Source organism: Heloderma suspectum, chromosome 4 (genome assembly GCF_057233095.1).
Source record: "Heloderma suspectum isolate Gila_16-S chromosome 4, 16-S_ref, whole genome shotgun sequence".
NCBI classification, from domain to species: Eukaryota; Metazoa; Chordata; class Lepidosauria; order Squamata; family Helodermatidae; genus Heloderma; species Heloderma suspectum.
In genome coordinates, this window is record NC_139461.1 from 54473063 (window position 1) to 54499210 (window position 26148).

Here is a 26148-nt window from a genome sequence, read left to right on the forward strand (position 1 = left end):
TGACATTTCATGAAATTCCTTTTCTTCTTAGCTTATTAGTCATTCTTCTTTTCTGATATATTAAATCTATATGATCATTATTAATAACTGACTGTAATCCTTTTTCCTATAAATTCCTCCTTGTGGTTTGTGTTACACAGAAGCTTAAACTTGGTTACAGTACACAGCTACAATTGTACTTAGCCAAGAAAATCTATTTTAAGAACCCAATTATGTGACAATTCAGCAAGAGATTTCGCACATAAATTCAAGCAGCTGAAGCCACCAACCCCTATATATCTTATACGGTCCACTGGATGATGGTTAAAAAATAAAGTGATGTCAGGGAGGCTATGACACATTGAACTCAAGACTTAAATCACCATGCCTCTCCAGCATCTTTATTGTATGAACTGAACTTGGATATGCTGCCTCTTAAAGATTCAAAGTCAATTATTATTGATAATGTTTATCGTTATGTGATAATTTCAATATCAAGTACAATTATTGAGATGTTAAGCAAAGTTCACATAAATGACTTCAATGGATATTTTGCTGTATGATGATCTTGGCACTGAACTTGATAAAGAATTGCATCACTGCAAGAGTAAAGATTCATCTTGAGAGCTATAAAATACATACACAATCTTCATAATAATACGTACATAAATGAAAGCTACATCTATTCTGATATTACTTTATTTTGAAAACTATCATAACTGTGAAAGGTGAGTGGAGTTTTGTTCACTCTAATTCACAATGCCCTGGGTGCTTTTATTATCAAGAAGGGAAAAAAGGAGAATATAAATTTTTTTTAAGGGTCTTTTCCTAACAGACATCAAACAGGACTTTCATTTACAGAAATAGTCTCTCTCTCTGTGTGTATTCCTTTACTTATTCCCCAGTTCTAAGCACAAATATTTAGAAGTTTCATTATGTCCAAATGCACATGTTTAAGACTGGGGTGTGGGGTGGGAGATCAGGGATATGGATGGACTTGCTAAAGTTTTAAAAAGCAAACTTGCTCTATACAGCTTGCATAAGGTAATTTCTACTATTCTCAGTCTTTAAAGGTGAGGCTAATATACAGAATTCTAGTACAAACCTAATGCCAAGGAAGTCAGTGGAAATGTTAGCAGTGGTATTAATTGGATTAGGATTTTACCCTTGGCAGGTACTGACAAACAAGCAAACTTCAAAATTAGTGGGCTTCTATCAACAGAGCAAGATGCACTGAAAGATAACTATCTGCTAGAGTTGCAATCCTGTGCACAGTTAGGCTTCTTAAGTGTTATTGACTTCAGTGATTGCATCCTAAATCTGTATCCATTTTTGTATTTTTGCCAATAAGACAAAGTGGTGAGAATTTTGCAAATTTACCATAACTTTGATATAACCAGTTACAGTGCAGGTATGGTCAGACACTTTCAAAATGCAGAAACATCATCATTCATTTTCAGATTACTTCATTTATAATGAGCCCAAACACAGCTTAAAGCTTTTTTATTTTCGATCTCCAAATATTAGGTTTCATTACAACATGTTAGCCCTGCAAGAAAAAGAGCAAATTGGTAAGTTAGTAACAGTATTCTTGTATGCTTAATAAGAAGCAGAGCTTTATGAAGTTTGAAATATGCATAAAACCTTGAACCTGGTTCATTTTGTGAAATCTTTTTTTTTTCTTTCATTTTCTCAAGTTCTCCACTGCTTAATTTAGGAAGAAACTTCAAAGATGCAACTGACATCTTTGAAGCATCCTACAGAAACTGAATCTGAATAGCCCCTCTTTACAAAAGCTCGAATCCAGGATCTAACAAGGCTCAAAAAGCAAATGACCCTGCTACTGCTCCTTACTCAAAAAGGGTCAGGAGCAGTTTTGCATTGACAACACAGCCAACTTTGAAATTCTTCCATATGATATGGAATATTCTGTTATAATGAGTGCCATGATTGTTAGCCTGCTGTTAAGAATTTAACAGAGAATTTTAACATCAGCCAATTTAAAATGCACATCTCATCAGAACCTGAACTGGCTCATAACATACTTGCTTTCCCTCTATAATCCTATTTCTTTTTTTGCTTGGAATGACCCTTTAAAACAAGATAAAGGGAAGATCATTTAAAAGAGGCCAAAGGAAGCAAAACTGGTCTTGTCAGCCAAGGGAAGGAGCATGTTCCTGGCTCCAGTATTCACCTCTTGAATAGATTTCATTGCCATTTGTCTTGACATAAGCAGCCACATTCCACTGCTCTGTATTTTGGGGAATATAAGAAGCTGAGACCACACAACACTGGTGCTTTTTTTCAAGCTAACTGTACTTAAACTTTGTATCTGATCAACTTAAGTGTATTGGATTTGAAAACAGTTAGTCAATTGTTTTCAGTCCCTAGGTGGTGGTTTATGGTAATGTTTGCATCAATACTAACAAAAGCCATACTGCAGTACAAAGTACATCAAGGAAATGAAAGAGAAGGCTGCCTGTTGTCAGCTCTGTCTACAATAAAAGCAGGATTCAGGACTAGGGCAGAGATCGTTACAGAACCACAAAAATGAATGAACCACAGAAACCAGAGGGCTGATGGTTCACATCAAAGGTGCAGGGACTGGCTAATGGACAAGGTTGCACACAGGCCACAAGACATATAACCTGGACTCATCTGGCTACACACATACACACACACACACACACGTCACAAAAGGGAAAGAAAATATACATGAAAACAGCCCGCTATGGTCTCATAGAATAACCATGAGAATGGAAAGATGCTGCTCAACTGACTGTTTAAGAACAATAGCCCTCCCTCTTTAGGAAGAGGATATTTGCTTTTGACCATCTGATGTGGAACGTTTAAAATGTGCAGTGTTTCTTGAGTTTCAGTAGGAGATAACAGGTACAGATATTTGAAATGATCTGAAGCATAAGTAGCAAATAGTTAATTGAAGTATCCTGTAGTTCAAGCATAAGCCTAATTTCCCCAAACAATTTATTAATTCCAAGTGGCATTATATGCATGAAAACATATTTCTATGTTTTTTAAAGGTAACGTACAAACAGTTCAATCATAATAATGATAAAAGAGTAGGTTTTTAGGGTGTGTTTTTTTCCTTCTCCCTTGTCTGGGCCTGCCTTATCATATATAATTTAGCAGAAAACAATTAAAGGAACTAAATGCTGCAATAATATGACATTCATACAATGGCATCTCTTAATATAAGGAGGTAGTTATCCTTTATTTGAAGCCTAACCTCTGGATACCTGCTGTGCTGCTAGATGCGAGAATGTCAGAGAAAAATAAGTGAAAGCATATCTCGTCATGGGGTAAATTGCCTGTTGAAAAGAATTGTGCTTAGTTTCTCATTTGAATGCCGCTTTCTGCACACACAAAAAGGGGAGAAAAATTGGAAGGATTGTTATCAAGGTACAGACTAATCTTTCCTGGCTAAATGAGAGTGAGAGAGAGAGGGGAGGGGAATATTCATTTGAACAAAAGATGCAATCCAAAAGGAAAAGGGGAAAACACATCTCTCTTCTCCTTTGTGCTATATCCCCATTTCAATATATTTTGGGCCTTTTCTCATCAATGGATGAATTTTAAGAACTATAGCAAAGTTGCAAAGCAAAAAGGAAACATGATACATGAAGAAACCTTGAAATATAATCTATCAAAAACTTTTATTTCAAGATAGGAGGTATTTTTCACCTTTCATTAGAAAGATTCATACATAACATTTACGCACAGTATATTGGAATGAACAGTGCTAGGACTGCTTGAAGTATCTGTGCCAGGTGTTGTGTTTTCAAATGGTACATGCAACATTTCACTGTCCATTCATTCCTCAGCTAGAAAGGAAAATAAAATGAGGCTATTCAGATAAAAAGATGTATCTGAGGGTAGCAAGCTTTTAATTAACAATGTGGGTGAAGCAAAAGCATCTAATATTGCCAAGTATTTTATATCTCATTTCATATCATCCTCCCATGTCCTAATCCAGTAGATTTCAGAACTGCAAGTTCTACAGCAAACAATGGCTCTCTATCTGATATATAATGAATCTCAACTTTAAAACAGGTTATATCAAAAGAAATATCAGTAAGTAGATAATATTAAAGAATACAAGACAAAAACAACACAGACCCTGAAATAACCATCTTTACTTGACCTACCTTATCTGTTGCAAAATGCAAAGTCCCTGGAGAGGCCTTTGACTAATTTCCCTAGTAAAGTCTTCAGTGATACATAAACCATCAAGGGTTGAATTCACGATTCCCTGATTTTACAAATACTATCATTTTGAGCATATAGAGATATTAGAACTTCCCAATATATATACTGTGCAAAGAAGCACTTACATTTTCAAATAGGACCATCTGCATTTAATTAACAGCTTAACCACTATATGGTCTCTATATAAATACAGCACTGATATATGTATGTGTATATATATATATATACACACACACATGCACGCACGCACGCACACGTATGTCATTATTTGGAATTCTCAAATTGCATCAAATGATAATTTTAAAATAGTGCAACAATGATTTTTAAAGAACAACCCCCCCCCAGCAAACAACCACAGCAAATTAACCAAAACACAAGATTCTTTTTGAAGCAAGTTATTAATGCAGTTTCCAACAACAAGGCATTGTTTGTACCTACGTTGCCAAATTTCATTACAGAAAGGAATTGCTCCAGTTTTATACAAAAATCCCCATCCCATTCAAAATGACAAAATGTGTTTGGATAGAATTTTTTTAAAAAAATTCAAGGACATTTGAACGTTAGCTGTCATTATGGTCCAATACACTATTTATTTCTTTGGTATGCATCTCCTGACCTGTATATAAAATTCATAGTTTCAGAAGTGACATGTGCAAGCCTTGGACAACAGGGGAAAAGGCATATTTCCTGACCTTGTAACCATAGCAACCACTTGCTGATTGGTAGCAGGCAGGCGTTCCATCCTTTACCACTGAAGGCAAGTATGTAAGATTGCTGGCTTTGTTTGTGGTTCTTGCTTTATTTACATGCAAACATGAATGCCAGGTTTTAAAAACTACTGTTTTGGTAAAATGTTCTGTGGCCAGAATGGGAAAGGAAGACTGTTTTTGGGTGTTCCACAATCAAATTAACATGAGCATTAATGACTGTGTCACATCCCATTTAAGAAAATGAACACATGCCACCAACTTAGAAAGAGCCACAGCATCTTTTTGAAGCACTTCTGGGTTTTAGGTGTTCCTGAGGCCACTCTTAACATGTTAGATGTTTCCAGTTGAAATAACATCCCCATTGACTTTAATCTGAATAAGTGCAAGTGACTGGCCTTAATTGAACTTTACACTGGTGTCTTTTATTTTTATTGTAAAGGAAAAGGTATCCCTAAGTGATACATATAGCTGGCCTAGAGTCTTAAAATACTTACCCTGGGATAGTGCCACTGAAGTAAGTGGGGCTATTCCCAGGGAGCAGCGGGAGGGGAATACCAGACAGCATTCTATTCTTGCATTGCTTTTCTCTGGGATTAAGATTTTAAACCTTTCCTTTTAAAATCACAAGCTTAAAGTTCAATAAATCTATACGAAATTAGTTGGGTGCTCTTCGTACAATAACCCTGAAACCTCTGTGGCTAATCGTCCAAAGGTTCCCCTGCTCACACAACCCCCACCTTTTCCCTTCCCATATATGCATTCCCTATAAAAATGAAAATGGAATGCTATATAATGCAGGGCTGGATGAATAAACTATGCTCTGCAGTAGTATAAGGCTCAGCAAGTATGAAGACGCATTTGTATTTATTCCTGTTCTTTATATGGAGGATTCGTCTTCAGGTCAGGGTTGCTATTAGGGATAGAGTGGTAAAGGAAAGAGAACTCTTTGTTCTCTCTTTTATTAAGAAAAAGTCATACACACAATATGGGTGTAACCTTCCTTTTCTGTTTATAAAATATTAATTTATCCCATTGCATTGATTTCTTTTATATTGATTGCAGAACCTCCTGTTCAAAAGCTGTATTATTTCAAAATTACTAGTCAAGTATTTTCACACACCATTTTTAACTAGCAGGACCTTCTCGCTAATATTCATTTTAATTCATATTTATTTTAAAAAGGCAGTCTTTTCTTGGCTAATTACTTAATGGAAACAAAGAGCTTTGTGAAGTTTGTTTTCAAAAGATATACTAGTATAAATTATTTTTATTACAAAATGCACAAATTGTGAGAAGATTTTTACAGGTGGAATCTTTATACCTGCAAAAGTAATAAAATGTTCTAAATGTACAAACTACATAACCATTGTGTATTTTCATATTAAATTATGCATAGAGATTGGGGGAAAGCTAAAGTAAATGATAAATAACATGTTCATGCTTTGTTCATAGTTACAGACAGCTACTGCAGCTTAAGATTCACACACAGGTGAATGACAAATAATTCTTTTATACTATCTAGTAAAAGAAATCAAATATATGATCCATATTTATTAAGCAGTTTAGAACCTGATGTTAACATAAACTGGTACAATGTGTTAATACACTGGATAACGAATGTGAATAAACCTTTGTATGTATACTTCAGATATTAGGAGCTTTGTTTTGGAAATCTGAAATTTTATCACACCCTATATACACAGCAGTAAGATTCAGTAGTCAATCCATTTAAGGGAACCATCTCTCTTTGGGATCTGTTAAAAACAGTCTGAAATGTAGAAGTTTTTGTTGCTTTCTTTTGCATTGTAATTGTCTAATGTGTTGAATCTGAAACTCTCCCAAAGGAGATGCAATTCAAGGCAGCTTTTGGGCATACTTCAAGTTTTAAAACATTATTTTAGCATTTTTTTCATTGTATATAATTACTATATCTCATACCTGATTCAAAACTTACTCACTAAGAAGCAGGGCAATGGTGGAGTGTATTTCTGTGAAGAATCTTTTGATGTATTTAACATACAAACTGTCTCTATATATTAACTGTGGAAATTGCCTTTGTATCATCTGCAATATTTTCTTAATTCAAAGATTTAAAATCACAACATTTTGGAAGCATGAGAAGGCATAACCTTAGTGAAATAATTGTCTTTTTTTCTTTACATAAGAGTTGCAGTCTTTGCTTTTACTAAAAGATTATAAAGTTCATTCTCAGCTGTAGTGTACTGTATAAAATATATTTAATATGCTAATGTCAAATATAAATTAGGTTTCTATTGCATTTTTAACAGGCTAGGCTCTATAGCCAACATATAGGCAATTGTCAGAAATGTTGTCAAACTGAATGCAAATGTATGTATCATCTATCATGAAAGAAAGTAGAAAAGATGCACTGCATTACCTAGGGTGTCCTAAACATAATGCTGATTAATGCAAACCTTTATTGGTGTTTTTTCACACCTTGTAAACTAAAAGGTACTAATTTCAACAGAAGCCATTGTTTCTATCCATGTTATTCAGATATATTGTTTGGCTAAAACATTTGAAGGGTACAGACAATATTCAACGTTCCAATGTCCTGAATCTGATTTCCCCCTCCACTCTTTGAATATCTAAGCAAGCATGTCGTATTGTATTAATATCATAATTCAAAGGGAAATTTATTAAACCCTCCTCCCAGCGTTCTCATCAGAGCTAAAAGTTGCAAATTCTAGGTGGCAGAGCCTAGACAGTAATATCAAATTTTAATAACAATTTCTCTTCTTCAGTCAGTGCTACAGTGAAAAAAAGCATAAATTGCTGTGACTGACCGTTAGTTGTTAGAGAAGCAATCTGACTTCCCCACACCCTTATTTCAGTGTGTCTGTTCTGTCCCTCAGCTGTATTAATGATAGCATGAAAGGTCACATGATAAACGAGTGACAAAAATATCAAAACATATTAGCCTGTAGCTTTGTTATCAGTGTATGGCAGAGATGACAGAAAATTGTATTTTTTCCCCTGAATAATTTTGCCTTACATTTTGCTGGCTAGGCAGAGTGAATTAGGGAGAAATTTCAGCTTCTGACTGTTTGTCTCCTTTTCTGACATACTTGAAATAATAATGTACATTAATAATAGGGTGTATGCACAGGAAAAAGGTAAGAATTCAAGAGCAGACAGTTTGATTCAATTCTACAAGGTGCTATCCTTGTTTCTTCCCTTGCAAAAAACAAATTTTGTTGAAAAATATGCACAATGCCAAATGTTATTAATGCTAATAATAATGATCCACTGCATACTACGGTTACCGCAAAATGAATGGTACACATAGAACGGCAATAGAAAAACAGCTTTAATGCAATGAGACTACATTGCATACAATTATACGTCTCTATGCTACAAATGCATGCATCTCCTAATTAAATAAAGGCAGGCCCATCAACATTTGATCCAACCCCTTCTTATGTTGGCCCAGTGATTACAAATTAGAGACTGATATTGCCCCTGCTGGTTTACAGCCTACAAGAAATTGCAGACCCTGGGGAGATGAGGTTAGCAACACTGGAAAGAGAGAATAGAAATTTGCAGGAGCCTAACAGTCGCCATGGTAAGTAGCTAAGTCCAAGTTTCTCATTCCCTTGGCAAAGAGGAGCTCAGTCCTTAAGCTCCTGCCAGATTTTAAGGTGTTGAGTAAAGAACATTATGAAAGGCTAGCACTGCATATCACATTTCTCATGGAAAATGCATAATTACAAGTTCAGCGAACAGAAACTGTGTGGCCATGCAAAATTCCTTTCTATCAGCAAGGAACTAACTACATTGGGATGTAATGCTAAATCACGGTTTGTTTAGTTTAGCTGTGGTTTGTTTGCACATCTGAACCCACTTCCGTCAATTACCTATGGTTTGTTTGTGGCCACCAAACCAAAATCCAAAACCATGTTTTAAAGTTGCATTGTGAATTTCAGCTTGCATTAATTTGGTTTTTTGTTACATCTGAACCCACTATCCTGGCTTAATCCTAGTCTATTTCAAGGTTCTGCCAGTACTGCCCACCTGCCTAGAGAGATGTAATTCAAGAGTGGTTAAAAATGAAACTGCACACATGGCTAAGGGACTTATGCTGGTGTTTTTCCAGACCTCACTTCTCACTCTCCCTGGCAACAAGCTCCTTTCCCACATACATCCTCTGGCAAGCCCTGCCTCTCTAGCCTTCCTACCTATCTCCACAGCAGCCTTGGGAAGAGGGTTTTTTTAAAGGAACCACCGGTGATTTTACTAATACCTATCCAGGAATATGTGTTCAAAGGACAACTTTACAAGTTAACACAATGGTTAAACTGATGGAAATCGACAAAAACTTTCTGGAAACCTTTGCTGCACACACTTGTGTTCTTTGCAGCCCTGTTCCTGGGGAAGTCACACCTGTGACTCCTCCGGGACTTAGCACCTTGTTGACCAAAGAGTGATCCCAAAGAGTGATCTCCATGGAGCCAGGCAGTCCAAGCACAATTGCTCCCAGCAACCATGTCAAACTGCAGGCATAAAGATTGTGAACAGCATGAGACAGCAATTGTTTGAGAGAGTGCAAAAACTCACGTGCACATCGTCTGCTCCTTTATCTTCCGTTGGAAAGAGGATAATGCCCAAACTGAGGATCTCAGGACGTAAAGCACTCAGAGGTCAGTTTCTGTGCCAGAGCTGCATTAGCAATATCTCAGCTAAGGCAGGCGGGGCCCTTTCCTTACAGACTCCCTGTTTTGCTGTTGAGGAAACTCAGGACTCCCAGCACCTTGCACTGGAGAGGCAAAGGGGTCAAATTTTGGAGTGAAGAAGAGATAGGACAGCCAGCATGGCACAGTGGCTAGAGCGTTGGACTGGGACTCAGGAAATCCAGGTTCTAGTCCCCACTCAGCCATGAAGCTCAGTGGGTGACTTTGGGCTAATCACTGAGTCTCAGCCTAACTTATTTCACAGGCTTGTTGTGATGAGAAAATGGAGAGGAGGGAGACCATGTAAGCCTCTGTTCCTTGCAAGAGGAAAAAGAGGATATAAATGTAATAATCAAACAAACAAATAGGGGCCTCTGTAGACCTGTTGATGAGTGTAGAGGTGCAAAAGGATTTCCAGAGTGTCTATTGCAATGAGAATGTCTACTGCAATAACTCAAGCATACCTACCTCAGTAACTAGGGGGGGGGGAGGGGGGGAGGGGGGGAGTCAATCATTTACCTCACCACTGCTGTGAGAAGACCCTTCTCATGGTCCCACCATCACAGCCACATTTGGAGGGCACCTTCTCAGTGGCTGCCCCCAGGCTCTGGAACTTCCTTCAAAGGAAAGCTAGTGTGCCTTCTTCTCTGTTGTCCTTCCTCTGGTAGGAAAAGCCATTTTTATTTAGGTCTTTGGTATATAAGCTGGTATGTTGCTGAAGGGTTTTTTTAACTGGTTGGGTGTTGTTTATTTCTTTTATTGTGTGCTTTGAATTACATTTTTAGTTTTTAAAAATGTTTTAATTAAGATTTTGTTTTAATCTGTATTTTATTGTAAGCCACCTTGTGCACCATTTGGGGGGGGGGGCAGAAAGGTGGGATATAAATTAAATAAATAAATAATAAAATATATGTTTTTTAAAAACTAAGTCACAATAAGAGCTTTCTACTCCCCTGTTGCTCTAAATCTCATACAATATAAAGAGGACAATGTATTAAAAATGCAGATGCCACAACCCACCATAGCTTAAAAATTCCATGGTGGGCTGTGGTGATCATACAAACCTGGTCTTTGTCTGTCATGTCAGCCATTCTAAGACAAACACCAAAAAAGTATGACCTTTAAGAAGATTCAAGAGAGTGGGGGAAAGAGTGGATAAAGAACTGCTTCTGTACGTCTTTATATTAACTTTTATCATGATTTTGTATTTTATGGTTTAAAGTTTTGTTTTGCAGGGCATTATAGAAATATAATAAATAAAATAAATAAAGATGGGTGCTGACTTGACTTCAGTTGTGTTCTGGAGGCTGGTGTTTGCAGTAATGAACATATCCATGGGGGGGGGGGGAATCATTTTACAAGCCATAGAGCTGGGGAGTTAGGTGTGAGTTTGCTGGCCAGAGGTTTAATTCTGAGGCAAAAATGGGGGTAAGAGCCATCTGTATTTGTTAGGTTTTCTGATAAAAAATAAATGTCAAAAATTGTATTCTTGCCTGGAGGCTGGGAGACAGTGATTGCTAAAGACTGGGGGTTTCCCCCGAAAGTGGTGTTGGGTAGTTGAATATTTATTTGTTTATTTAAACTACTTTTATACCACTTGATATCATAAGATCTCTAAGCAGTTTACATAAACATAAAATACAATATAAAAACAATATAAAAACAATATAAAATAATAAATGCATTGAAAAGATTTCAGAAACAGTAAAGCAGAGCAGTGCAATTGTACATCAAGGAAAACCTGAGTAAACAGGTGCATCTTCAAGAGGTGTCTCAAGTTCACCATACTTTTCCCATCTCTCAGACCACATGTGGGAGAGCGTTCCAGAAGGTTGGTGACATGACTGATAAGGCCCACTTATACGCCAGTATTTAGAGATAGTGTGGGTTCCCGATTCTGTCTGGGAATCCAGCAGACCCCACCCCCCGCCCATACCCCTAAGTCCCGTTTGCTGAGCCCCTGCCTCCGTTCACCCCTTGCCTTCACTTGGCGAGTGGCCCACACTCACCCCGGCGGCCTTGTTGAGCTTTATTTTTTGAAAAATAAAATAGCGATTGCAAAAATTACTCAAAGTTGTGTATGTTTGAAAATGCACATATTTGCAAATGCACATATTTGCATGTGCAGAAATGCAAAATGTTGCGGACGCACATATTTGCATATGCATAGAAATGTGCATTTGCAAAAATGTGCATTTTTGCTCTCACAAAAATATGCATGTTCACAAAAATTCATATTTTTGCGCATATGCAAATATGCATATTTTTGCGATCATTTTAATTTTCCAAACATGGTGACTGCGGAGCTCAACAAGGCTGCTGGGGCTGCTCGCCAAGCATGGGAGGGGCTCGAGCGAGGTCCGGGGACTGGTGAGTGGGGACAGGGGTTGGGCAGGCTCCTGGAGAACTTGGACAGGGGTGGGTTCGCATATCCCTACCATTATTTGACAACACACTCTTGGATATTGGAGCATCCAATGAGGGAGTTTCATATATCCCTTTGCTGCTGGTCAGTCACCATTTTGGGTTGCTAGCAAATTTCATTAGAAGTATATGGGACTACAGGCAGAAGTCTTGCAGCAAGAGATTCTTTTGTTTATTAGAAATTATTAGAAATGCAATAAATTAATAATGATAAGTTTTAATCAGTCCTGGGTGTGTCTTTAGTTATGACTGATAATTCAGTGTTGTTTTTGGTTATATGTTGTTTGTGTATATTTTCTGTGTGCTTTTATGTGCTATTTTGTAAATGGCTTTTAAACTTTTTATATTGTATCTAATGTTTTAACTTCTGTAAACTGCCCAGAGAGCTTCGGCTATGGGGCGGTATAGAAATGCAATAAATAAGTAAATACATACATATTAGGGCTGGGGGGAAGAGTGAAGAAATAATGGCAACAAGTCTCCATGGGGCATGTCTAGGAATAAGGGAAGGGAGGAAAACTTTAGGACTGCAACTGGCCTGGGGCATGCTGGGAGTGGGCAAAGATCTGTGAGGATAATGTTCATGTTCTCTGCCTTGTTTCTGCTGCCAGCAAATAGTAAGAGAACTGATGATTTGGTGAGGCTATCCTGTGTCTTCTTAGAGAAGGGGTGTGGGGGTGCATGTGTGGGAAACAAACTTTAGGTGAATAAACCACAGCTTCTTTGCTTGTCTGCGAGCTGGATCATGGCATGTTCAAAAAACCATGGTTAAAACAAACTGTGGCTTAGCGTTCCATCCAAAGATGGCCACTGAAAATGAAATTAGCAGAATCACAGGAGAATAGTGTGATTAAACCAAATGAACAACAGGCCTCTGGAACAAGATCTAGATACAAGCATTAGTTTCGGTTCAGAACATTTGGCTTAAATTTTAAACTTTGTTCCTTTTTTCACAGTCTTTGAGCTTCCTGATTTTGTCTAGTAGCAAAAGTGCCAAAATCCCATGGAAATGTCAATTCTAGACAGTGTAGGTGAAGTTCCTTTTTCAGCAAAACATTCAGCCAAGCAGAAGTTGAACAACTTCAAAACTCTACTCTAGGGTTTATCTGCTCAGCTTTAAATATTCTAATCCTGTGATTTTCTAGACATAGAGAGAAGGGTCAGCAGGTTATCAGATATGCTTCAAAATACTGGAAATCTGAGTTGGTCACTGAAGCATGGCCCTTTAAAGCCACATTTTAGCTTCTTGTTAAGCTTTAAATGGTTATAGTGAGAATGATGGGGAAACATACGTTGCCCACCTTTTGGCAACCAAGGATCAGCTATCAATTCCTTGTAAGGCACTACACAGCTAAGTCTGTTTGTAAGCAACTGCACAACTCAGTCTCTTGGCACTGACAACAATCAACATGGTAAAATGAAGAACCAACAACCACTCTCTCAAGAGTTTCAGGTTTTCATTGGAAACCTATTTTTTAACTTGACTTCAAGAAGCACTTAAGCCCTGTTCAGGCAATAGCCTGAACTTGCGAGGGCTAAAAGTGTGTGTGAGCTGGTGAGGGAAATACATACACACATCTTACCTTCCTTCCAAGTCTACAACCTATTACATGCAACTTATTCCTGAGTAACCCTGCTATGTCTGACTTAGTACCCCACAGGATTATAGTAGGAAGGGGTTAAACATGGCAAACATGTAGTGCTTCCCTCCTCTTTTAATCTCTGCCTTTATTTAACTGGTGTGCTTAATTGTTCAACTTGCAGGGGGTGGGGAACTAACTCCACTGAAGTTTCCTGAGTTAGTAAGTGAGCAGTTTAACATTCTTCTTGAGTTGAACGCTTTTTGATTCCTTCCTCTCGTATACAAACTTCTGTTTTTGCAATAGGGTAGCGAGGAGAGAAAATAAACAGTAAATACATAATAAGTAAAATTTAGGAGATGGGAGAGAAATTAATTCAGTTCATTCACCTAATATCACAGTTTTGAACCAAGGCACAACCTGTAACTCAATTGTCCTTCAAAATTCGCAGTTCTCCAATTTTTTCAATGGAGCACTCTAGTTTTACGTGGATTTACGTAGCCTATCATGGTGTTTTTTTTAAATCTAGCCGTGATAGGCTAAGTAAATCCTTACGTAGCCTATCACGTTTGTTGTTGTTGTTGTTGTTTTTTCTGGGAAATGGCGGCGGCGGCAGCTGGTCAGAAGACCGGCCGCTGCCGCCACCCCGCCGCCGGGAGCCACCAGCGCCAGGGACATTCGCCGAAGGTAAGTCCCATCACGGGGGGGTGGCGGGGTGGTGGTGGACCGTTTCTCCACCAGTTTCGGGGGGCCGAATGCGTTGGCATTCGACCTCCCAGAGATTCGTGGAGAAATTCTCCGACATCCCTATAGGCTACGTAAAGATTTACGTAGCCTATCACGGCTAGGTTTAAAAAAAACAAAACGTGATAGACTATGTAAATGTTTACGTAGCCTATCATGGCTGACTTAAAAACAAAACAATACGTGCATACGCAAATGGCGGTGGCCAGGGCCGCCGCCATTTGCTTTCCTTATTTTGGCACGTCTTAGTCTACCTAAATATTTACGTAGACTAAGACGGCGAAAATAAGGGGAACGCAAATAGCGTAGTGTCTACGCTATTTGCGTTCCCCTTATTTTTGCCGTCTTAGTCTACGTAAATGTTAACGTAGACTAAGACGTGCCAAAATAAGGAAAGCAAATGGTGGCGGACATGGCTGCCACCATTTGCGTACGCGTGTTGTTGTTTTTAAAGTCAGCCGTGATAGGCTACTTAAACATTTACATAGCCTATCACGGCTGACTGCAGGAACGCAAACGGCGGCGGCTATGGCCGCCGCCATTTGCGTCCCTGCTAGCCAGCGGCTGGATGTCCGGCTGCTGGCGGAGCTGGCTGGCCGGCGGCTCCGCAGAATCCCTGCAGACCACAGCCAGCCGGCCAGGATTCCGGGGGGGGGGAGGAACGGAGCGCCTCCCCCCCAGCGAGGATTCCGGGTGGAGGGATGGAACGCCTCCCCTCCAACCATAAACATAATCCGCGAAAGGTAAGTACCTTTCGTACATCCCTATCCCCTGGTGAAATTTGGTGAAATTGTCCCCCAAATTTCTCTACCCACAAATAAGGTGGAGAATTTTGAGAGGCTATTTGCACACAGAGCTAGTTTTAACCTTCCCCCTGCCACTTCCAAATCTCACACACACTGTGGTTAAAAAAGGAAAGGAAAAAAGCCTGCACTGCTGCTAATGGAGGCTTCCTTTTCCTTTTTCTTTTTTAAATTGGGGTTGATTGGAGAAGGAAGTGGCTGGGGGAAAGGTTGAAACTTTCCCTTCCCATGTACAGCAGTCCTAATCCAAATCTGGGTCTCACAAAATTACTTCCAAGAGGATCAGCTGCATGCTATGTAATTTATGTAATGTATAGTTTGACCCCTTAGAAGAGGCATTCCTCATTCTCTCATGCACAAATGGAAATGCCCCTTATGATAGTTCTTGCCTTTGAAGTTTTTATAACTACTTTTATTTACTTATTTTTAAAAAATATTCTGTTTTACAGGGATTTTTTAAATAACTATTAATACCTTTTTAATATTTGTAATTTAATCTGATTAATTGACTAATTGCTGCCCTAAAAAATAAATCCTATAAAATTATAGAAAATGTAACTGGCAATTTAGAAATTTGTACTCATACTTCTACATGGTATCAACATAGCAGATAGAAGTACAGTGAATTAAAACTTTACTCTGTGACTCTGAGTGAGCTTTAGTTATCTGCCACAATCTTATAACTGAACCATCACAATCATTGTGCCATAGGGAACGGTGATCAAGTCAGAGTGAAAGCACATAATCCTCTCCTATTGTTTAAAATGTTTCTTAAATCAATATGGAAGAGATTGCCTGCATTACCATCTCTCTGTAATAAACTTCATACAGATTCCTTCTAGTGTACATTGTCACCCTTCAGCGTCCACTCCTTCAGATTTACCGAAATCTTCTGTGCCTTCCTTTTGTTAAAGATTTTAACCATCAAAAATGAAGATGTCATAGCTGTGTATTTGGCGGTATGTGGTTTTTCGTTAAAAACAACAAAAACCCTATGCATAGTTAGAGAATTTTTATTTATGCAACTAAATGATCCCTTCTTGGTCCGTATGAACATAGAAAGAGCCCTGCTGGATCAGACTAGTCATTCATCCTGTTGAGGCAACATACTTAATGCGTATAGCAGGGGTGGGTACACTAGACCCACAGGCCAAATCAGGACTTCCTGGAGACCCAACCTGGCTGTCTGGGTTTTCCCAGATGAGATGACCCCTCCACTTCCCTGGCCATGCCCCCTTTCCCCATACCATTTGAGGTCTTCCAGCTTTTGCACATTTTTCCCCTGTTCTAAAAGGTTGAAATGCCTCTCCCAAGGCTTAGTTATTGGCAGTAAAAACTTTGCGCTCAAATATGCTGGTATTTTGGGTACTTTGGCTCCCATTTCATTTTTGGTCCCACCACTACTGAAATAGAGTCCACAAGAGCTTCTCCAGAACTGAATTTGGCCCTCAGGCTGAAGGAGGTTTCCTACCCTTGGTATATGGTTTCCATCTTGTTGGCATTGCGAGGGCAAAGACTCCCGATGCTAATGATAGCTTGTTTGCTGGCAGTGGCACCACAGCCCATTTGCCTGGGGTGGGGGAAGAGATGAAGGGTGGTTTCAGAATATAGGAAGCTGCCTCATTCCGAGCCAGACCACCAGTCCATCTAGCTCAGTACTGTCTACGCTGTCTGGCCGCAGCTTTCCAGGTTTCAGGGGTCTTTCTCAGCCCTACCTGGAGATGCCAGGGATTGAACCTGGAACCTTCTGCCTGCAAAGCAGGTGCTGCACCATGGAGCTGAGGTCAGGCTTAAGGAAGGCTAAAGCCAGCCAACAATGCGAGTCATCCCTCCTGCTGGTCAACAGTAACCTGAGGCATAATTGGCACAGTAGTCCCAATACGGCTTGCCTGTGAGTCCTTAAGGGCCGGTGTAGGAAGCTCACCACCTAGGCCTTTTGGCTATGCCCATTGCCCAAGATCCAAAGCCACTGCTGACTTGGAGAAAAAAAATGAGAGTAACATGATAAGCAGTCTTCCAACTTAAAAACAAAATGCTAAGGGGGAAACAAAATCCCTGACACCCAACTAGGGACCCAGGTAACAGAATTCCTTTCCAGTTCACTTAATCAGCAAATGACTTTGGGTTTTGAGTAATATGAGCTCACAGGCCAGTCCCTGTTAACAATCTTGCTGCCCTATTTTGGACCAGCTGAAGTTTCCGGACTGTTTTCAAAGGCAGCCCCACGTATAACGCATTGCAGTAATCCAGACGAGAAGTTATCAGAGCATGGATAACTGTAGCTAGGCTATCTCTGTCCAGATAAGGGCGTAGTTGGTATACCAGCCTAAGCTGATAAAAAGTGCTCCGTGCCACTGAGTTCACCTGTGCCTCAAGTGACAGTTCTGGATCCAAGAGCACCCCCAAACTATGAACGTAATCCTTTAGGGGGAGTGCAACCCCCTCCAGAACAGGTTGAATATCACCTAGCTGGGCAGATGAACCACCCACTAACAGTACCTCCATCTTGTCTGGATTGAGTCTGTCTGTCTTGGGTGGCCCTGCACGGCATAGCTTATGGCTTCACTGAGTTACTCAAGCCCCTTCACCACAACAAGGCAGTGATTCATGAAGGGGAAACTATGCCTTACACACTCAATAATCCACAGGTGCCTGGAATTATTAGGGTATATACAATTTACGTAATAAATTTCACTTTTCAACGGAACATCTCTTCAAGCTCTTCCTTATTAGGAACTGAACTGGATTTTTTTTTTTTAAGTTTTGTTCAGCAAACACATTCACTGTATTGTATATAATGACAGTAAGAAATATCATACTTCCTTGGGCAAGGACATGGACAAATGTGGAAAGATAAGTGGTGCATTAAAAAACAAGTTTTAAAGCTCCTCCTTTTTATTCTCCAGAGCTTCCCATCAAGATGGATTGATTTAGTCACCATCATTTATAATGGGTATGAAATATCCTCTCACCTACTGTCCCCATTGATATCTGTGGAATAAGACATGCTCCCTTACAGTCTCGATTGAAATGAATGGGTGCCCTGAAAGAGCATGGTACAAAGTGGATGTCCCATTCTATTGGCTATTTGACTACTATTAGTTCTTAATTCTGTTGTTCTGTTATTGCTGCTGCTGTTTAGTAATTCTAGGTTTACAAAAAGAAGACTTTTCTGTGCTGGCTCCCTGACTCCTTAAGGGAGTCCCACAGGCACTGACTTTATAGTTTTTTTGGTGCCAGGTGAATACATGTTTATGTGACCAGACATTTTAAATTGGTTGTAGTCTTTGTTGCAGTTTTATGATTTTGCTGCCTCTCTGTTTTATGAAGGATGATGTGATACGTTTTGTTGCTTTTATTATCTTTGGTTTGTATTACTGGGCACTGCCCTGGAATCTGTCAGGACAAAGAGTAGTCTAGAAATACTTAAATAATATTTGGATCTATAACATAATGTGCTTGTGGTAATAATGATTCTTCCACTGATTGCCTCAATTGTTTTTGATGGCACAGAATGTTCATGAACATTCCAGCTTCTTAGGGAACAAAGCTGTCTGAATGTTAAGGTCCAGCTTCTGTGAGGAAAGGTAAAGTTCTCAATTTGACTGGGATTATTAAAACCTCACACAGCCATAGGAGTAGTTTTGTGGTGCAATAAAATAATAAAGACTTAGCACAAATTTGAATTTTACTGAAGAATCTTCTGATATGTTGTGGTACTGGTATTTTAACCAAAGATTTTATTATCATAGCTAGACATGGGTCAGCACAAAACTCCAGGGGCAGGCAAGATACAAAAGACCACATTGCACTGGAGGCAATTATTGCAACTGACTCAAGCATTTAAACTGCAAACTTCAAATGTTTCTTCAGCCATGACAAAACAAAGAGAAAAGAACGGTATATTAAATACTCTTAGGCTGCAATCCTTATCCATTTACCTGGGAGTAAATCCCCTTGAATTCAGTATGTCTTATTTCCAAGTAGACTTATATAGGACTGCACTGTTAAAATATTTTCTTAGCTGTTGTAGTTTATGTATGCATGCCCAGCCTCTACCTAAGTTATGGAATTGGTTTTAAAACAACAACAAATGCCATATTGAGCACTGAGAAGATAGACTGACAAATAATAGAGCTTCACTAAATGTTTGCCCTTTTTGATTTGGGGGACAGAAGTAGTGTTTTGGGGGAGCCACATATTTCCTGAAATATCTCTAGTGCTCAGAATGCTAATTCTTTTTTGCACCTATTCACTGCCAGTGTTTTGCCAATCTACTGCTGCTTCTGTACCTTTTTAAGAACATCAGAAGAGCTCTGCTGAACCAGGCCAAAGGCTTATCTAGTCAAGCATTCTGTTGCAACAGTAGCCAACCACCTGCCTCTGGGAATGCCACAAGTAGGACATGAGTGTAACAGCACCCTCCCAGTCATGCCGCCAACAACTGGTACATAAAGACATGCTGCCTCCAATATTGGAAGTAGCATATAGCCATCCTAACCAGCAGCCAGCATTATCTTCCATTAATTTGTTTAATCCACTTTTAAAGGCATTGAATTTGGTGGCCATCATTACGTTTTGTGGTAGCAGATTCCATAGTTTAACAGTGTGTTGTGTGAAGTACTTCTTTTTAACTGTCCTGAATGTCCCACCATTCAGCTTCATGGGATGACCCCAGGATGATTATAATATTATAGGATTATAGGATCCACTTTCTCCAGACCATGCATAATTTTATACACCACTATCATGTTCCCCCACGCTTGCCCTTTTTTTTTTTAAGCTAAAGAGTCCCAGATGTTGTAACCTTACCTTTCCTCATAATTGTTCCAGTCCTTTGATCACTTTAGTTGTCCTTTACTGTACCTTTTCCAGCTCTACAATATCCTTTTTAGGTGCAGTGACCAGAACTGTACACAGTGTTCCAAGTATTCCACCATAGATTTATAAAAGGGCAGTATGATATTGGCAGTTTTCTCTTCTGCTTCCTGATCTTCTGCTTTACAACTGTGATCCCAGACAGTTGTCTGGGATCACAGTTGCCCACTTACAGAGCAATCCTATGGAGGTCTACCCAGGCATTCATTGGGACTTACTCCCAGGTAGTGTGTATGGGATTGCAGTCTAAATGAATGAATTGATGTCATGGCAATACATAGGCACATAGACACATCACTGAAGACAAACAAATATTTTCAGTGGTATCAAACTCTCTTTTGAGGGGTGATTATTAGGGCTGGCACAGCTGCCCAACTGGTTCCAGGAGTCCATAAGGCTCCCCCCCGCCTTTGCCCCCAGACTGTGCCTGCCAAGCCTCTGGCCTTGCTAACCCCTGCTAGCACCCTCCCGGACAATCCCCACACTCACCAGGGCACATTCGCAAGCACCCGCCATTTTGCCAAGCTTATTTTTATGAAAAAAAGGAGGTCATTAAAATACACATATATAATTATGTGCATATTTGGGCTGGGAAAGCTTGATATGTGCAATATTAGAGGCATAAAGGGCGATTTACACCTCTAATATTGCATATATTAAGCTTTCCCAGCCCGAATTTGCACAGATCTAAACATACACATTTTTAATGACCTCCTTTTCCCCATAAAAATAAGCTTGGCAAAAAGGCAGGCACTTGCAGATGGGATCCAGGATGAGTGCAGGTGGCTCAGTGAGCTCATGGGAGCTCAAGGGGGGGGGGTAGAGTTTCAGCAGGTGCCCGCTGATATTGGATGGGGTGGGTTTATCCATCCCTGGTGATTATTTTGTCTTTGTAATAAAAGGAGGACACAGTGTTCACCTATGGAGAGTGAGGGTAACACTTCCTAATGGCTGCTAAATTTGCCCTCAGTGATGCTGTCACATAACAAAATCTGATTGCTTTCACATTGCCATGTCAGCTCCAATAAACTAGCACATCAAGGACAGTATAATGCTATACTTCCTTTCAAATTTTCAGGGTTACATATTTAGGGAGGAATGTGCCCCCCCCCCCACACACACACACACCCTGCAGTTTCAAATGGTACAATCCACAATTCTACAGCTCAATGTATTACCTAATTCTGCATAATATATAGATTGGTGTTTGGGCCCTCTTTTTATATTTTCACGTTATCTTTATACAACAGGAGCTGCTTCCCATACCTTTAAGGTAACATGAGTCATTCTGGCCCACATGGTAGGATTGCTTCTCACATAGCAATGTGGGGACAATATCCTGGTCTTCCATTGGTCAGCACAACCCTTAAAATATACCCTTAGGCAGTGGTGTAGTGGAACCTGGGCTCTCAGGGTCAAAGCGCCAGGACTTTTTGATTAGCAGGGATAATTACATCATCTGCCACCTTTCTCCAGTTTCCCTAGTCCTCTGAGCTTAGCTGCAAGGCAAGCCTCACAATAGCTGGGGAGGGGATAGTTTTTCCTAGCAACAATATATTGTTGTGAGCTATCACTGTTTGTGTAAAACAAAGTGTTTTAGGTTTACAAAGACCTGATTGCTATAACAGGTTTGTTATCTTTGAGATCAGGTGTTTCTGCCTAGTGCTGGGAAAAGCAACTCCAGGAAAATCTTGAGCTGGTGGTCTTATGCAGTTTAGGAACATGTTGTGTTCCTCTCTTTCCCTTTCTGATGCAATCTTAGGTCTCTCCAGCTAAAGTGCAGCATGCGAACCACTCCTCTTTGCCAGCTCACTATTCTAAATCTGTCAGCTGATCTTGATAAATTGGGTATTACACTATGTGCTTTTGCCTTTTGCAGGGGATGCGCGTACACGCATGTATATTAACAAGGATCCCTACATTTCTGGACTGTATTTGGGGGCATGACTATGAGGATTGTCACTCCCAAATTTACTTTTTTTTAATTTATTACATCTCTATACTGCTCAATAGCTGAAACTTTCTTCAAAATTTACCACTACACCACTTAGGCTCACTTAGGTTCAACACTTCAGCTTATTATTTAGTTGGTAACTTTGGTCCTCAGCTTAGAACAGAATGTAATTCTCTGATGGAGTACTCAGCTGAACAGGTGAGTGCATTTTCACACGTGTCATGGAGTTCCTGTGTCAATGCAAGCACACCTTTGCCTTTCTAGTATAGTACAGGACAAACTTTTCATTTTGCAAATGGAAGGGAATGCTGACTTCACCACTGAATAGCTTACAAATCAAAACATGCAGCCATAAACCAAAAAAATAAATGGAGGCAAGAAGCCATCTTTTGCAGTCCTCTGTTAAGTGTAGAAATATCTTATTCTGTCAATGTGATTTCATAGCAGGATGAAAGATGTCAAAAATGAGGATGACAAATCAGTCTAGTGAGGAAACATGACTCTTAGATGAGAGATGTCATTTGTCATGATTGCCATGTGACTGCACTTCCCCGTCTTCTTCTTTTTCAGATGAATGTTATTTTTGCTGTTAATTTAAAAATTATCTCAAATCAACTATGGGTCAGAGAAGAAAAACACAAGTACTATTACAACTGCTGCTACCACTAAAAAAGTTTTGCAGAGTGCTTAAAGTCTTTAAGATGTCAATTGGCAAAGTTTCCAAATTAAGGAAGATGTTGTTGTCATCATGAATTGTGAACTCATCAAATATTCCATAGCATCTGTGCCGAAGTGTCTTTTCCCCCCAAACATAGGTAGGCATGTGGCTTTTGTTCAGAATGGACACAGCTGAGCCCAGCTCTTGCAGCCACTGCATAATACGGGTGGTAATTAAGCCACAGCTTCAAGGTTGCATGGGCAGAAGACAATTCAGCCTAATGAAGTATCGATCGACTCCAGTCGAGGTAAAACAAGTTGACATTCATTTAGAGGTAGCAATGTGAATATACCACATTGCTACCAAAGAGAGAAGGTGTTGATTTGGGGTGGGGTGAGCAACAAAACTGAATTTTAATCTTGCAAATACAATTAAGAATCTTATTTACAACACATTGCTATCATTTAAACCAGTGCTAATTGCATACTTAGAAACCTGATGTAAAATTCTTAAATCAGCTGAAATTTACAGATTGTTAAAACAGAAAATCAACTGTTTCAGTTAGAATCCGTGTGTGTGTGTGTGTGTGTGTCTGTTGGGGGGGGGGTAAACTACTTAGAATTATACATCCTAATTAGGAGATGATTTTGAGAAGACATGCTAAACCTCAGTGTAGTTAACAGAATCATGAAAACTTTATATGACTATGCTTTCTATGTATCAGTTTATTAAGAAACTTGTAAAAGTTGTTGACTATGCTAGAACTTTATTCCACTTTTCATTGTGTTTCAGATTTCAATATTTTGCAAAGCAGCAACAGAAAGATACAAAATAAAACCACTGAACTGGATTTCTGATGTTTAATAATATAAATGTATAATTCAATATATTGTGTTATGCATTTTCCTTGTTGCATTAACATGAACATAAGAACAGCCATCCTGGATCAGACCAAGGGTCCATCTAGTCCAGCATTCTGTTCATACAGTGGCCAGCCAGCTGTCGATGGGAGACACACAAGCAAGACATGAGTGCAACAGCACCCTCCCACCCATCTTCCCCAGCAACTGGTGTACATAGGCATACTGCCTCTGATACTGGAAGTAGCTATAGCCAGAAGTACTAGCAGTCATTGATAGCCTTCTCCTCCAGGAATTGGTCTAACCCCCTTTTAAAGCCATCCAAATTGGTGGCCATTACTATGTCTTGTGGTAGTGAATTCCATAGTTTAACTATGCACCGTGTGAAGAAGTACTTCCTTTTATCTGTCCTTAATATCCCACCAATCAGCTTCATGGGATGACCCTGGGTTCTAGTGTAATGAGAGAGGGAGAAAGAAGTCTCCCAATCCACATTTTCCACACCATGCATAATTTTGTACACCTCTGTCATGTCTCCCCTTATTTGCCTTTTTTTCCAAGAGCAATAACAGCTCTTTTAACCTTCCCTCATAGGGGAGTTGCTCTAGCCTCTTGATCAGTTTAGTGAATGAGCCTCTCCTATATTTTGCCTGACAAACTTGGTGGATGATCATGGAGATAACAAAGGGCTTTAGTGGTTTTTAATGGTCTGGAATCTTTCTCTAGCCTTGAAAATGTGACACCCATTAAAGTTTGGGGGAGGGATGGAAGGACAGCTCAAATGTTTTGAATTTGAGTCACCAAGAAAGAAGGGGTGGGTTGAACAATATTGACCTCCTGGAGTTAAGCTGGACAGGCACTGTGTAGTCATGTCCACATGGTTGGTCTTTGGGAATATGATGCATGATCCACAGCTGGGCTGACTTTTTAAAGAAGCTCCCTTGCCTACAATGTGCCCTGCTTGTATATTTGCATACATTACAAGAACACCATGGCTTGGAACTTCAGTTACTCTTCCATGAATGGAAGTCTCCTGCTTGTGTAAGAGTCTTCTGCTTGTGTAAGAGCGGCTCAGTTTTCACCAGTTTCCACTTTTCTGTGCAGCCCCCTCCCACACTGTTCTAGAAGGTCCCCCAACCCTCCATAGAAGATTTTTGGCTGGGTCTGCTGGGTATTTTGTGTCAAAATAATATTAATTTCATATGATTCTCATCTTTCAAAGGTGTTAATACCTTTTTTATACAGCTTGCACCAATCAGATTTTCCTTACAAAAATACTCCCAAACAATCCAGAAAAGTGCTAATGTGTCTAATTGCATCTAAATTCCCTCTGGCAGACAGACATTCCTTTAAAAGGTAACTCATTAGAACATTCTTATTGCCAGATGTTAAGATCCACATAAATTACCCAACTTCTGTATCAAGTGAAGACAGTATTTGCACTGAGGTAAGTCTTAAAGCATTTTAATAATGAATATATACCTACACAAAATACAGAGAAGTGATGGCTGGAAACCTGAATGTGTTGTCTCTTGGGTTTTAAATACTGCTTTCCCCAATTTTAAATATTTTGTGAATACTAAAGACCAACAGTCCATCTTTATTAGGCAGTGCTTTCATCTAAATACCTTAATTCCAGATCCATTAAAGCACATTTTAAAACAGAAGTGGATGAACCTTTTTCTGTCGAGAAAGAAATAAACACTATGGGTGCTGATGATCTTAAGAGAGAGCAGGGTGGTGATGATAAGTTAATAGCATATTCCATCACTTCACACAAATATGTGTCCATTACATTCTTTGTATTTTCCCTTCTTTCTCTCCCGCCTCTTTCTCTCTCTTCCCCCACCCCATTTTCATTCTCTCTGCAGCCCCACTTTTGCTTCTCCCCGCCCTTACCAAGGACTCACTGCCTGCTTGGGCACCTCCAGTCCACAGTGAACCAGCGACAGCTGCTGCCTCAAGAACAAGAGTGAGACAGAGAGGCAGGCAGATGTATGAACAAGCATCTTTTTAAAGGATGTTCTAGCTGTCACACTTTACGGTTGGACTTCTGAGCTTGCACATGCACCTGCTCACTTGCTGGTCTCTCTCTCTTGTTTTCCCCATGTCAGCGGATGGTATGGGATGAATCATAGAAACATAGAATAGTAAGGTTAGAAGGGGCCTACAAGGCCATCGAGTCCAACCCCCTGCTCAATGCAGGAATCCAAGTCAGAGCATCCCCGACAGATGGCTGTCCAGCCTCGTCTTGAATGCCTCCAGTGTGGGAGAGCCCACCACCTCCCTAGGTAACTGGTTCCATTGTCATATTGCTGTAACAGTCAGGAAGGTTTTCCTGATGTTCAGCTGGAATCTGGCTTCCTGTCACTTGAGCCCATTCTTCCGTGTCCCGTGCTCTGGGATGATGGAGAAGAGATCCTGGCCTTCCTCTCTGTGGCAACATTTCAAGTACTTGAAGAGCGCTATCATATCTAACTGGTCTAACCAGTGCTGAGTAGAGGGGAACTAGTACTTCCCGGGATTTGGAAGCTATGCTTCTATTAATGCAGCCCAAAAGAGCATTTGCCTTTTTTGCAGCTGCATGAGAGAGAGGGGGAGAGAGAGGGAGAGAGAGCGCAGTAGGTAGGTACATATACA

The 26148-nt window shown here is 39.8% G+C and overlaps 1 long non-coding RNA gene across 1 annotated transcript in view; it reads right to left on the reverse strand.

The window, feature by feature from the left end:
• The window catches only part of LOC146346846 (uncharacterized), a 57279-nt gene extending 49483 nt beyond the window's left edge, over positions 1-7796 (reverse strand). Inside the window, exon 1 of the long non-coding RNA XR_014789832.1 lies at positions 7724-7796. This is a non-coding gene — a long non-coding RNA (uncharacterized LOC146346846). The remainder of the gene's footprint in view (positions 1-7723) is intronic.
• Between the last annotated feature and the right edge of the window lie 18352 nt (positions 7797-26148).